This window comes from Otolemur garnettii, unplaced genomic scaffold (assembly GCF_000181295.1).
Source record: "Otolemur garnettii isolate 467f Iridium unplaced genomic scaffold, OtoGar3 scaffold00136, whole genome shotgun sequence".
NCBI classification, from domain to species: domain Eukaryota; kingdom Metazoa; phylum Chordata; class Mammalia; order Primates; family Galagidae; genus Otolemur; species Otolemur garnettii.
The window spans coordinates 727,351-741,056 of NW_003852531.1; the positions used below are offsets into that span (position 1 = coordinate 727,351).

Sequence of the window (13,706 nt, forward strand, 5' to 3'; positions counted from 1 at the left end):
AGTACACATGCAGTGAGGACGATATTCTGCTAATACAGTGGATTTGCTGCTGTGTTTGTCTACTGTTTGTCTAACATTAACAATTATAAACAGAGCAGTGCAACTAGTAGTTGAAATAATCCTTTCAGTGTTCCAGTGTCAGGCACTACATTTCACTTCTCTCCACACCACTGGTTCTCTTTGCGTACCTGGGCTTCCTCCTCTTTAGTAAAGTCATTTTTGATACTGAAGGTCTTGCCAATCTCTTCAGGAGTTTTCCCCTTGATCATATTGGCAACAATCTTGCACATAACATCAAGCAAACCTTTGATGTCTAAGTAGTTTGCAGCCAGAATGAGTTCAAAAAGTGTTCCTTGGTCAGCTTTCAGGAATTCTTGGTCCCAAACAGGGCTATGGTCTGTTGCTTTTCTTTGTTCTCATCATCCTCCGGAGGAGGAGGCTCATCCTTGTGGTGGGTGCACCACTGAATGACCTTTTTTAATATTGCTGCATTAACATTTGGTGGAGGACCTGGGTCATCATCTCCTTCATCATGCATTCCCAAATCTTCCAACATCGTCTTGATAGTCACAGACTGTTTAACAATTTCCACATCAACTTCAAATATCTCTCCATCAGAATTCTGCAACTTAATGGAAGGCGTGATGTTTGGTTTCAAAGGACGGCCGGAGGCTGACGAGAGCTGGGGAGTGTCTACACAATAAGACAAGAGGCAGAGGACAAGGTCACTACTATAGTTAATTTTGAGACAGGGTCTCATTCTGTTACTTGGGCTGAAGTGCAGTGGCATCATCACAGCTCATTTCAACCTCAGTCTCCTGGGCTCAAGCAGTCCTCCTGGCTCAGCCTCCTAGAATGGCTGGAACTACAGGTGTGTTCTACCAGGCCTGGCTAAGTTCTTCTTATTTTTTTGTAGAGACAGGATCTTGCTATTGCCTAGGCTGGTCTTGAACTCCTGGGGTCACGCTGTTTTCCACCTTGGCTTCTCAAAGTGCTGTGATTACAACCATGAGCCACCATGCCTGGCCTGTTATTACTTCTAATAGTTACTTTTCAGAAGAATTAAGATTAAGAAAAAGATTTTATTTTTCATTTCTTTCTTCGCTGATGCTCTTCTTTTCAGTATGTGAAACTAAGTTTTTCACTTACATCATGTTCTTTCTGTCTGAAGAACTTCTTTTAATATTTTTTGTAGCATGGATACTAAGAAATTGTGTTTTTCCTTTGCTTTTGAAGGATAATTTTGCTGGTATAGAATTTTAGATTAGCAGTTTTTTCTTTCAATATTTAAATATTTAATTCCATTCTTTTTGCTGCATGGTTTCTTGTGAGAAGTCCATGTAATTCTCATCCTTGTTTTCTATAGGTAATACGGATTCTCCTTCCCCACCCCCCTGGCCCCAGCTTCTTTCTAGACTTTTTCCTTGGTTTTCTATAGTTTGGATATGATATGCTTAGGTGTGGTTTTTGCTTGGGACTCTCTGAGCTCTCAGATTTGTTCTGTCATTATGTTTGGAAAGCTCTTGGCCATTAAACTCAAATACTTCCTTTCTCTTCTCTTCCCTTTTTGGTATTCTAATTATATATATTAGGTCATCAAACATGAAATATCTGATTTTGAATCAAAATTTTAGTTTATTATATCTCAAACAAGAATTAGCACAAATATTCAAAGTATGTACCTAAACTATAGACCCAATTTTGCAATCTTAATGGTAGCTTGTTTGTGCCAGCAGCAAAGAAGCCTGGAGAGAGTACAGTGATAAAATCACAAAGGTGGTTTTTCTCAGCTTGTTGAGATTTGAATATTTTTACTTGCAAGAAGTGATCCAAAGGCTGGAAGAAGGGGTGGTTAGTGGGTGCAAAGTCTGGTGAATACAGTGGATGACAGAGTTTCCAAATGCAGCTTCCATAGTTTGAGCACCATCGTCTGTGTGACGTGTGGTTGAGTGTTGTCTTGCCAGAGGACTGGCCTGTCTCTGCTGACCTATCTCAGCTGTTTAACCACAGGCATCCTCATCACGTTGTCCAACTGGTTGCAGTAGACATCTGCTGAAATCGACCAGATAACATGGAGTGGCTAGGTAATACCAGCGCTGGACCACCAAACAGACGCCATTAGTTTTTTTAAATGAATATTCAGTTCTGGACTGTGTTTCAGCACTTCCTCTTTATCCAGCCATGCTGCTGGCTGCCTGCAGTTGTCAAAGAGAACAACTTTTCCTCACACGTAACAACACAGTGCAGAAACGGTTCACCTTTATGTCCTGACAGCATAGAAAGGCGAGCTTTGAGACTACTTCTTTTCTGATACTCATTTAATTCATGCAAAACCCATCTATCCAGCTTGTTTACCCTGCTGATTTGTTTCAAATGGTCCAGTATTGGTGGGACAGCAATGTCAAACCTTGCTGCTAATTCACGCTTAGGTTGAGATGGATTCCCTTCCACCCCAGCTTTCAGCTCGTCATTACCCATCTTGGTCTCAGGTCGCCCATGTGGCTCATTTTCAAGATTACAATCACCACAAAGGAACTTCTCAAACCATCATCGTACCATTTGTTCACTGGCCACATCCTTTCCAAACATTGTTGATATTTCAAGCTGTCTGTGCTGTGCTGGTAACGTGACAGAACTCATATTTGAAAATAACACAAATTTTTGACTTTTCCATGGTTTTACAAAAATTGCTCTAAAGAAAGTTTGAAAGATAAGCATCTGAGAGAATGAAGATTTACCCTCAGGGTAGGAATAAAACAAGAAGTGAAACGTCAGAGGCATCAACTGTCAGACTTAGTCCTTGGGGAAATCAGACCTTGCATACTTAATAACCCAACGTTTTGCAAGTCCTACAGTTCCTGGATAGTCTGTTTTCTTTCTTTCTCTTCTTTTCTTTTCTCTCTTTCCTTTCCTTTCCTTTCCATCCCGTTTCCTTTTTCTTTTTCTTTTCCTCTGGGCATTTGGGCCAGGAAGTTCGTATGGACCTATCTTCCAGCCCACTGAGTTTTCCCTAGACTGTGTCCAGTTTACTGAAGAGCTGTCAAGGGCTTTCTTCTTTCTTCTTGTCTTTGATTTCTGTTATTTCCTTTTGATCCTTCAGTGGAGTTTCTCTCTGCTTACATTACCTCTCTGTTCTTGCTTATTGTTTACTTTTTCCGTTAGAGACCTTAACATATTAATTACAATTATTTTAAATTCCTGTCTGATAATGCCAGCATTTGTGTCATATTTGCGCCTCATTCTGATGATCACATTGGGTTTGCTGACCCTCTTGAACCTATAAATGTATGTCTTTCAGTACATTTGGGATGTTTTAAACAGTGTCTCTCAGATACGTGTTTGTGTCCCATCGTCTCACCTGGAGGTCACTGTACCTGAATTTAAGCATCATCCTGGCTGTTTGTTGCACATGCAATTGACTTGCCTCCTCCTTGGTCAGCTGTCAGTTGACCAAAGGCCCAGCCTTCCACTTCTGTCGCCTTACGAGCTGTCCGTGGTGGGGATTTTGCCCATTGGTGAGGTGCAGAGCTATACTTACACATAACTCAGAGTATGCCATCTAATCAGAGCCACTGGCCATGTGTGGATAGTTAAATGTAAATTAAAATTAAATAAAATTCACCTTTTTAGTTACAGGAGCCACATTTCAAGTGCTCAGTAGTCACATACAGCTAGTGGCTGCTGTATTGGCAAGCACTGCAGAAAGTTCACTTGGATGACACTGGGCTACAGGATCAAGTTAGGGTTTGGAGAGCATCATCTGAACCACTTTAAGCTCTGTAAGCCTGACAGGGTTAAATATAAATGTATACAAATATACCCGAGAAACAGATCGAAGAGGTACTTAAGCCAAAAAATAAAAACTAACAGCTGTCAGAGTTTGTTCCTTCTACTTTAGGTAATGTCAGCCCCTCCCCCCGGCCCCTCTTATTTTATTACATCACACCAAGCTTTCCATCCCTAGGAAATCAAACCACCCTGTTCACATTCTCATACGTCAAGTCGGGACCATCAGCTCTCAAGCAAAGGAAGAGATTCTCTACCCTGACAGCTGAGTGGAGGGAGCTCTCTGGACTCTTAACAGTGCTAGAGTTACTTCTGTTGGTAACTTGGCTTCCCAACTATACTCATATTTCTGCACAGAATGGCCTTACTTTCTAGGTAAATGAATTCTGATGAGACCCCCAGCTGCGACCTGAAATAATAGATAAAAAAAGCTCAGTTCTGTTGATAGTGGTTTGGAGCACAGAGGTGTATGTGTATATGCACTTGAGTCGTGCAGTTACTTGAATGGCCCCCGTAAGAAGTGAGTCACTGAGAGCCGCAGGGTTTAAACAGGCTATCAGGGACTCCTTGCCTCTGGTCCCGGGCTGGCCTCCCTGAAGAAGTTTCCCACTGGCTCTGATGGTTAACGGCAGTGAAGAGAACCATTCCAGCAGGTGGAGGAAGCTGGGGTCCCCTACCTTCTTTCACCAGGCTGTGACTTACTGGTGCTAGGTGAGCAGGCACTTCTTGCCACCACCTGACAGGTGTCCCAGCCTGCCCGTCCAGTCTGGCCTCAGTAGTTCACCTTCCCATATGGGGTTGGAAAGAGGCATTCTCGTCCCAGCAGCTCTTAGAGGGAGAAACATTGTCCCTCATCCAAGGTTTCTCAGTTTCAAGCCTCAGTGGTCCACTCTTTCCTAGAGAATCGTGCATTCAGTAGCTTGAACACCAGACCTCTGCCCAGTGCTTCACATTCGGGCCTCACAGATGGCTCACTGCCCTCCCCACTCATGCTTCCTGCTGTGTGAGCTTTGTGATCTCATGCTGTTCCCAGGTGTGACGCCCCGACCTGGGTTCTGTAGCTACGGTCAAAGAAATGAGAAGGGTGGGATTATAAGTAGAGAGCAGCATCTGCTGACCAACCCACACTCACGGAAGGGGGTGCTTTCAGCTGGAGCGGTGACTCCTGCGGCCCGGGGGCCATTGCATGCTGACATGGGGGCTACCAGTGGCAGCACCATGGATGCTGAATGGACTCAATGGTGAGCCCTTCAGGCAGGTGCTGTAGGAAGTCTCTGTGCCTGAGAGGGGCACCCAGAAACTCTGAGAGCTCCTGGGCCAGAGCGTTTCAGGATCCCTTCCAGTTCTGTGTTTCTCTAAGAGAGAACTAGAATTCCTAAGTCATCTTTATCTTATAAAATTTCTTTTGAAAGCCATTTTTATTATGAAATTAATGCTCACTCATTTTTAAAGTGCCAAACTGCCCAAAGATGGAAATAAAAACCATCTGCTATCTCATCATTCTAAGATAATTATTAATGGAGTGCTTAGAACATCTTTTTCTGAGCAGATAATTCTGTATTTCCTTTTCTAATTTCACAAAGTTGGAGACACACTGTATACTCATATATACTAAGTTGTTATCATTTAATAGAATATCATGAGTATTTTTCTAAGTCATTTATTCTTCTGTAGCAAACTTTTAATTCCTACCTATACATCAAACATTAAAAGCAGAAATTTATTGTCCCCAAATAATAGACTATTATAGCATATTTAATTGAAGCAAATATAAGAGAAAAATATATTCCTCCAGGATCCCAATGATCAATTTTAAAAACAAAGATTTTTTTGCAGTTTTTGGCTGGGCCTGGGTTGAACCCTCCATCTCCGGCATATGGGGCTGGCACCCTACTCCTTTGAGCCACAGGTGCTGTCCCCCCCCCAAAAAAAAACCAACAAAAACCAAAGGTTTTAATCTGTCCCAAGAAGATGGAGTTCCTCCATTGTCAACATGGGTGACAGTTTCAGAATTCCAGTCACTATATTGCAAGGAGGGGAAAGGTATTAATGGGCCCTGGGTCTTAAAGTTTGGTTAAAATCTTGAGTACACCATGAGAGCAAATGGGTGGTGGTGGTGGTTGTTGTTGTTGAACTAAAACCTGGAAGTGATATGGTCCCTGGAACTGACGTCTGTTTGCCACTCCTGCTGGCCTTTCAGGTATCTCTTAGGAAAGGTGGGCTTTGGAGTATGAAGGTTGGCCTTGGGGGAAATTCAATCCCTTATATTAGCAGTCCCCAATCTTTTTTGCATCAGAGACTGGTTTCATGGAAGACAGTTTTTCCACAGATGATGGGTGCAGTGGGGGTGAGGGATGGAGGGAGGTGGGCGGAGCTCAGGTGGTGATGCCTGTGATGGAGTGGCTGGCCCGCACCTGTAAATACGGGGTAAGCTGCTTTGCTGAATTGCTGCTGCTCACCTCTTGCTGTGCAGCCAGCTTCTAACAGGCCCTCTGGTACCTCGGCTTGGGAACCACCGCCTTACATGATTCCAGACAGAACTGCAGAGCCTGGACTAGCTGGTTCCACCTTGTCTTTGTCATGTGCATATAGAGACATCAAAGTAAAGCTGGGCACAGGAATGGAAGGCTATTAATCTATCAAGGCAGCTGCGCATGCTGTGACCCTTTCTTAAGAATGTGAACTGTGTTGAGTGTGTTCAGGAGACATAGCCACAGAACTGGCATCACCAGAGGACCTATGCCTACTGTCAGGAATCTTTTGCCTTTACTGAAGCCCAACCAAATAGAATTTACATTTGAGGGAACAGAAGCAACTTGGTTAAACTTTGGGGTTTATTTCAGCTTTCAGGGGACAACTGCATCGCTAATTTTGGCACCATCAGTTATTTTTTGTTGTAGCCTCATAATTACAAAGAGAAGCCTGAGATAGTTGGACATTTGGTACTAAAGGGCCAACCATCCTTTGAGTAGTATTAACACCTACTCCAAGAACAGGCATTTGATTCGGTTCCTGTCTCTGTGCTTTCCTTAGTTCCCGACCCTCCATCTCCTGCACTGTTAAAAGGATTTGGAAATGAAGCTTTTGTATCTATTTTCAAGGAATTTGTCCATTTTATGTATATTATCTAATTTGTGAGGACACAATTGTCTGCCATATGTTCTCTGTTTCTTTGTTAATGTCTTTAGGGTCTGTGTTGGTGTTGCCTCTGTGGTTCTGATGTTGATGATTGGTCTCGTCTCTCTCTGGCAAGTCTGGCAGGAGGTTTATCCATTTAATAGACATTTTCACTTTCCTTTTTCTGCTTGAAATTTCTGTAGCTTCTACTCTTTATTATTCTTTCTTCTACTTGTTTTTGGTTTACTTTGCTTTTATTCTTTCAGTTTCTTAGGTGGAAATTCAGATTATTGATTTGACAACTTTTTTTCATTTTCATTTACTTCAAAATATTTTCTAATTTGCCTTGTGACTTACCTTTGATGAGAAGGCCACTCAGGAGTATGATCAGATACTTGGTTTGGAGTAGTCATAAACTGGAGTCTTGTTGGTAGGAAGATATTTGGGTTCATCCATGGCATGGTTTTCACAATGAAGTGGAACACTGTCTTGCTAGGGTTGAAAGCGTATCTAGCTGTTTTGTTATGCTTGACTGTGTCTGTGTTGATAGGACTTGAAGGCCAGTAGTGGGCTCGTTCTTAGTAATTTGTCTTCTCTGTGTTATTTTTAGTGTGCTCTCATTGGACAGAACTGGATCCTGAAAAATTCAAGATGCCAAGCACCTGCACTGCTTCAAGAATTTGGAACTGAAATGTGAGCGGGAAGACAGAAATGAGAAATTGGGAACCTGGATAACCCTGCAAAAAACACCAAAGGACTGCTTTACTGAGTTCTGCTGTTGCTGTGGTCTGAGGGGCAGTGGGCACGCAGTGGGGGGAGCACACAGGGTGAGGTGCACGCTCATGTGCCTCACAGAGAGGCCTTATTGGTCCTCACCATGTCTTGCTTGCTTTCGGAACAGACCGGCCCAACATCATCTGGCACCAAGTCCTCTGGTGTGCTCTGCGTGTCCCGGTGCGTCTCCAGCACACTTACGCTGCCCCGTCCCTGCTGACGCTGGCGCACCAGCAAGGCCTGTGTTAAGGTGCAGGGAGAACAATCATCACTGACAGTGTGTTGTGTGAGAACTTTGCATCTTGTCAATTTTCTTTTTTCTAAAAATGAATAATAATAAAACTCTAAATCTCAACAAGCTACTTTATCAAACGTATTCTGCTGTGTTTCTGCTTAACTACATGTCTACAGAAATATAATACATCTGACCTTTTCTGCTTACATCTACACTTCTCCCTGACTGGCCCACACAGGCGTCTGGTTCTATGTTGAGAACCTGTCTGTCTAGTTTGTAATTGATGACATTTTACTTGGAAATGAGATGGCAGGAAAGAAGAGTGTCTATTGGAAGTGAATCCAGTTTCAGAACGGCCAGACCATTGTGACTGAGACCAACTGTGCTTGCACATCTGGGGCACCCACCTCTGGGGGGTGGGAGCAAGGCTTCAGCTTGGTGGCTGTGCAGACTGTTTTTCTAGTAGCCACACAGTTACCCTCATATCCGAGCCAGTATGCCCAGCATTGTGTGAAGAAAGAACCACATTCTATTCTTAGATAAATTTCAGTCTCCTGATGGCACTTCTGTGTTTTGCTAAGTTTTATTTACATGTGTAAACTATGAACACTTACATGAATACGTACCCTTTCTTGGACTTTGTTTTAGCCTAACTACGGAAGAGAATCCTTACTTGTCATTTTTGTGATGCTGGAACTCTGTCTTCCACGGCCTTTATGAACTTCTGAGTACTCCTTGTCTGACCCAGTTGTCTACTTGAAATGAAAACATATTAGAAGATGTGAGAAACAAAATGTGCATCCAAGTGCTTGGAATGTAGAGCTGGAAAAGGATCTTCCCACTTGCTTTTCTCTGAACCTGTTCAGATGGTCCCATATAATCCATGATAGTTTAAAGCTCTAGATTTGAGATCATTACATGCCAGATGCAAATCCTGGCCAGCTCCCTCAGCTCCGTGTCAGTGGGGTGCAAGAAGCTCTCCTGCTTGAGTTAGCTGAGGAGGGTTTGCAGAGGGAACTCAAGGTCACTTAAGACTCCTGAAATCTGTACTTCTGTAAACTCAGCTGCAGGGTGTGGCTTGTGGAGTGTGTGTCATATGTGTCCCTGCCGTGACAGTTTTATCACTCCTGATTCATGCTCATTGCACAGCTGCAGTCTGTGCTTGTGGCTGGGGTGACAAGGATCGTGCAGACATAGGAGCCCATGTGTGACATGGGGACAGTGGTATATGTGGAAGGGGCTGCTGGCTCACAGCCCGGTTTCTGGGTCCCATTCTCAAGGGACATAGAGAAATGGGAGTGTGAGCAGATCATATGATCAGATCATGGAAGGGTCTGAAACCACAAAGGAAGGATAGCCGAAAGGGCTGGGGCTATTTATTCTGTGGGGAAAAAAACTCAGAATACTTAACAACATCGAGGGATCACAGGGTCAGGAGCAATGGGTATAAGTTGCACTAATGTAGATGTGGGCTCTCTGACAACACCGTTGAAAAGTGTGTGGGGATGTTGGGAGCTATTGGTGCTGGAGCACAGGTTCTGACCCTACTGTGAGAGGGAGGATCTTTTAATTAATTTAGAAGTCTTCCTTCCCTCCCAGTATGCCAGGAACATGGTAAAGATCAGAATAGTTTTACTACTTTTGTAGCACTGGGTTGAAGGATGCTCTTTCCTTCATCCTAAGACCAACTTCAACTCCTGGGATCATGGAAGAAGCAGTGAGTACCCCGAAGTCTGATGGTCACAGAGACAAAAGCTCAGGAAGAGAACCCGAAACTTCCACAGCCACATCCAAAGGGTGGTGGCTTTCCACTCCCACTTTGATCTGGAAGGTCATTTCCAAGTCTAACTGTGGGACTAATAGCTGAAATTAGATGTGTGTGAAGCTCTCCTTGCAGCATATAAAACTCTCTTTGCATCCCTCCTAACATCTCCAAGTCCTGCCTTTGGCTTTTTTATAAAGCTTGCTGTTTATTGTCAAAACATCGTTTGAATGAGGATGGGACAGGGGAATCCTACCATGTATGGCTTTTCTGAGAGCCTTGGCAGACTGCAGGCTCTAAATAGGACTTTAAACAGAGCACTGTGCTGATAACACCACGTCGCAGGGCCCGCTTAATCTTGCCCTTCTAGTTTACTTTATAGGAGACCCAGCTCTTGTAGCTACACAAAACATAGACCAAATAAAGGCATCTTCTGGGGCTGGACACTGTGTAGCAGTGCCTGGAGGCTGGTGATCCCAAGAGGGCGTTTTGCCTACCAAGCTGCACCCTGGCTATAGAGGGGCCCCACTGGCGTACAGAGAGTCCGGCATGTCATGTGTTGATCGCAGGGATCAGATGGCTCCACAAGCACTCCCTTTCCTTTCTGTGCTGTCATTTGAGTAGCTCCAGAGACAGAGAAGTGATCTTTTCTGCCACTGATTTGTCAGATTTTCTGCCCTTTTTTATTTAGCCAGGCACTTTCAGAATTCTTAATTTGCAACTCATTGTTGATTTGGGTCCTTTAAAAGTAGAATCAAAGAAACTCATTTTAGAAAACATGGAATAATATCAAAAGTAGAGCTCTCACTGCTTGTGTTGGAAGAGCAGAGGGAGCTGCTGTTTTGAGGGGAGCTGCCTCCTGTGGGCACCTCTGTGCTTCCATCCTCTCTCGGGGTACAGACACCAGTGGAGTCCATTTGTAAGACGTCCTGGAAAACAAAGCCTTAGATTCCTATTAGGAAAGTATCTATTCGTGATGGCATTTTAGGTTTGTTAAATCTAAATTACTGCACTAATTTTTGATAATATACTTAGTATTTGTAGGGGCCTTAAGATGACTTGTTTTTGAATCTTCCCCAATGGGGGGTGAGTTAGAGACTCTGTCACTGAGCAGTAAGGGCACTGGTGGGAGGGAGGTCTGTTGAAGGCTCTGCAGCAGGAGATGGGCTTGTGCCCAGGCCTGGGTCCCAGAAGGTAGCCTCCCAGGGGAGCAGAGGTGGGCAAGGAGAGGCAGGGCTGGCCAGGTGACAGCAAGGAAGGAGGAGGGAAGCACAGGTAGGAAGAGGGACATTCAGGCAGTGGCTGCAGGGCGGCAGGACTGGACTTGGCCACATGGAGGAACAGGGACAGTCTGCAGAGGCCTGCTAAGTCATGATAACGTGTTTTAAGTTTCATCACCTGCCACCCCCTCATCCTCACCAGTTTGATTTGTTCTCAATGTGACATGACCATAAGGGTGACCCTGGAAAACTGGACGCAGTTCTGCTAGTGAGATGTGACTAAGCCCCTCGGTGTGGACCAAAGGGCTGTACAGACTTGGGGTTAGACCCTGGCTGGCTGTTGACCTGCTATGTGACCTCCAGATGGCTTATGTACTCAGACTTCTGAGTTCCTGTCCCCTCATCTGTCAAACAAGAGGCGGCACTTGCCCTTTGTGAGGTTTAACCAAGAGGAGGCTCGAACTCAGCACAGCGCAGAGGGGACCTCCGACTGAGCAGCCCCCGTGCCTGCAGCCCCGTCTCTGGCTGACACTGAGCCTGCAGGTGTCCGAAACCCCCAGGCTCATCCCTACAACCGCCAGCCTCTGGGCAGGGAAGAAGCAAAGGAAGAGCGTAATCCTGTGGGCTCAGCTGTGGTCTGGGCTGTGGAAGTATTTCAGATGTCCTGCTGGCTGCTCCTCTCAGCTGCTGCCATCTTCAGACATGGTTGCTGTATCTTTCCGACTTGCTCAGACCCAGGGTAGAGGTTCAGTCCACTAGAAATCCTCCCACAGGTCAGTCGGTGCACCACGCAGGTTCTCATCTAACCCACGTTCTCCTTCCCACGTCGCCCATTCTCACTGAAACCAAGCTGTACTGTTTTCACAGTATTTTGGTGATTAATCCAGTGATCCTATCACAAAATATGAGTACAGCACAGTGTGTTACTTGTGAGCTCATTCTGGCTTCCGACGATTGCTGTGTTCTTTCCCGTAGCCCCACAGCCATCTGTGTAATCATCGATTCCAGAATGATTCCGGGGGCCCAGTGTAACCGGGCTGCCTGCAGTGTCTGGAATCCATCTTGTTGAAACTGGGATTTTTGACATGTTTGGCTTTCTGTCCCCTCTCTTCAGAATATTTTAAAACGTTATCAGTCGTAAGTTTGTTCCATGAGCGCATCTTTATTTCAGAGCTTATGAAATGTCACTTTGTTCTGAGAACCTTGTAAGTCTGTCTCCTTACTTACCTCAGGTTTCCAGTCCCCTTTTATGTTGGTTATTTTGCCTTTTGTGAGTTTGAAACATTGGCTAACATGAGTAGATAAAGAAAATAACGGCATCGGAGACTTGACCATGGCCAGAAGTCGGTCTGAGCCCTTGGCTCTCATCCCACACCGCTTGTTATTCATTCCCGTTGGACGGGTGAGCAAGTTGACTCTCAGAGAGGTGAAGTAACTGTCCTCTCACCCTTTTCCCAGGTAGCCAGTTAGCCCACTGCAGCGTCCCAGGTGCTGGCAGAAGACAGGCAAGCCACAGCTCGGGACCAGGCTGAGCTTTATTACTCAGAGCAAGAGCAGGAGCCAGTGGCAGCACTGTGCCCCCTCAGCCTCAACCCCAGTTTCCACGTAGGTGATGCCGCTAAGTTCCAAGACCCTGCTTTGTCTAGTCCAAGTAGGAGACCTAAATGGCAAGGTCTGGAGTGACAAGCACGCATCTCTGGGTCTACCAGTGGTCGCAGCCTAAGCTATACCTTAGGGTCAGGTGGGGAACTTTTGAAAATCCTAGTGCCAATGAAACTTCCCAGGTGATCCCAGTGAGCAGCTGAGTGAAAGAACCACGTGTGTAGTGGATCTTCTAGCCTTCCTCATACAACGCTCCTCCGTCTCTCCCCTTCTTCCCTGAAACTGGAAAGGTGATGCACGTGGGACTAGACTTACATTCAAAAATGGTTTTGTAGATGTTATTCTTTTGCTGGAACAATTCTGTGCCAGAGGATCCACCACTGTCCAGGGAGGCCACTGGGTAGGAAGCTGACTTCCTCCAGATCGAAGAAATATGACGGGCTCAACCCTGAGGGCCTTGTTCATTTGTTCATTCATTCACTCATTGGTTTATTCAGCAGTGTGTGTCAGCCACTCCACTAGTTTCTAGACACACAAAGACAAGCGTCATAGAGCCCTGACCCCAGGATGCGTAGTCTGCTGAGAAGATGGATGTACACACAGACACACAGAGACACAGGCACACCAACACACAGACAGACACACAGACACACTGACACACAGACACACAGACATGCAGACACACAGGCACACCAACACACAGACAGACACACAGACACACTGACACACTGACACACAGAAACACAGACATGCAGACACACAGGCACACAGGCACACTGACACACAGACGGACACACAGACACACAGACATGCAGACATGTAGACACACAGGCACACAGACACACAGACAGACACACAGACACACAGGCACACAGACACCGCCGTGTACTAAGTGCTTTAGTCCTCCCGAAACGGCTCAGCTTGTATTCAAAGGCTTCTGGGGAAGGGATGTCTGAGCAGAATTTCCAGGGAAGCTTGGCTGGTGGTCTGGAGCACATAGGAGCTGTCCCGGCAACAGCTCACAGCTTATGCCAAGGTGCACCTAGGGAACAGGCCTGGAGAAAGGGAAAATTCTAGAAACCTCAAGGAAATTTTGTTGCCTAAATATGATGCCCCATTCAAGACCTTGCAAGTCCCTTCCACCTGAGTCTTCTTATGGTCCATGAATAGGTTCTTCGGTAAAATCAGGGCAGTATCTGAAGGCAACACC

At 45.3% G+C, this 13,706-nt stretch overlaps 1 protein-coding gene and 1 pseudogene across 1 annotated transcript in view; one reads left to right on the top strand and one right to left on the bottom strand.

The window, feature by feature from the left end:
- The window catches only part of DTD1 (D-tyrosyl-tRNA deacylase 1), a 210,213-nt gene extending 202,591 nt beyond the window's left edge, over nucleotides 1-7,622 (top strand). The window contains exon 6 of the mRNA XM_003798460.3: nucleotides 7,514-7,622. The gene's annotated coding sequence lies outside the window, so the exon portion shown is untranslated. The remainder of the gene's footprint in view (nucleotides 1-7,513) is intronic.
- Nucleotides 105-2,478, bottom strand: LOC105887854 (annotated as a pseudogene).
- Nucleotides 7,623-13,706: the final 6,084 nt, after the last annotated feature.